This window comes from Tupaia chinensis, unplaced genomic scaffold (assembly GCF_000334495.1).
Source record: "Tupaia chinensis unplaced genomic scaffold, TupChi_1.0 Scaffold000511_1, whole genome shotgun sequence".
NCBI classification, from domain to species: domain Eukaryota; kingdom Metazoa; phylum Chordata; class Mammalia; order Scandentia; family Tupaiidae; genus Tupaia; species Tupaia belangeri.
The window spans coordinates 2,059,294-2,060,149 of record NW_006160024.1 but is presented as its reverse complement, the minus strand read 5'-3'; the positions used below and the strand labels follow the sequence as shown (position 1 = coordinate 2,060,149).

Sequence of the window (856 nt, the reverse complement as noted above, 5' to 3'; positions counted from 1 at the left end):
GGGGGAGGGAAAGGAAACAAAAAAGGGAAAAAAAAAAAAAAAAAGGAAACAAGACATAAGAAATGCAAAATTATTTGCTGATAACATGTATGTTGGTGTGCTTGATTGGGCCAATATACAGTGTATTTTGGATGGAAAATTCATTTGTATGCTGTAATGATGTATAGTGAATTAATGTAAAAAATAAATTTAAATAAAAATAAAAATAAAAAAAGAAATGTGAATGGCAATTGTGTGATGGGAATTAAGGGATGTTCCTTTTCTCTCCAGGGAGTAGGGCACCGTAGTTTGAAGAACATAGGCTCTGAGACCAGACCATCTGAGTGCAACTCCCAGCTCTGCTCTCACCTGCTATGTTACCTTAGACTGATTTCTTTTAAACCTGTTGTGCCTCAGTGTATCAGTCTGCTGCTATGTAGTTAACAGAAATACCTGAGATGGGGTAATTTGTAAAGTGCTTAGAAGTGTATTTGGATTATGAATCTGGAGGTTAGAAGGTCCAAAGGCATGGAGCTGTCATCAAGTTAGCTATGTCACAATGTGGCTGACAAGCAGAGAGGATGTGGTACATGCAGAGAGGGAAACCAGGGCTGCCATCTTATTTTACAATAACCTGCTCCCATTTAAACTCACCCCTTATTACAGTGGCTAGACTTCAACTGGTCCCACTAGTCAGCATTGATCTAGTCATAAGAGGGATGCTTCATGATCTAATCACTACCTCTAAAAGGCCTCACCTCTAAAATGTCTCATCACCTCCCAAGGACATTACACTGGGGATCAAGTCTAAAACACCAACTGGTGGGGGACAAACCATTATCCAAACCATAGCACCTGGTTTCCATGTCTGCACAGC

The 856-nt window shown here is 40.0% G+C and overlaps 1 protein-coding gene and 1 pseudogene across 1 annotated transcript in view; both read right to left on the bottom strand.

Annotated features, from left to right (window-relative positions):
- The window catches only part of LOC102485937 (L-lactate dehydrogenase B chain pseudogene), a 4,760-nt pseudogene extending 4,007 nt beyond the window's left edge, over positions 1 to 753 (bottom strand).
- LOC102485504 (serine/threonine-protein kinase MARK1) overlaps positions 1 to 856 on the bottom strand; it is an 11,193-nt gene that overhangs the window by 5,753 nt on the left and 4,584 nt on the right. The gene's annotated exons all lie outside the window — the stretch shown is intronic.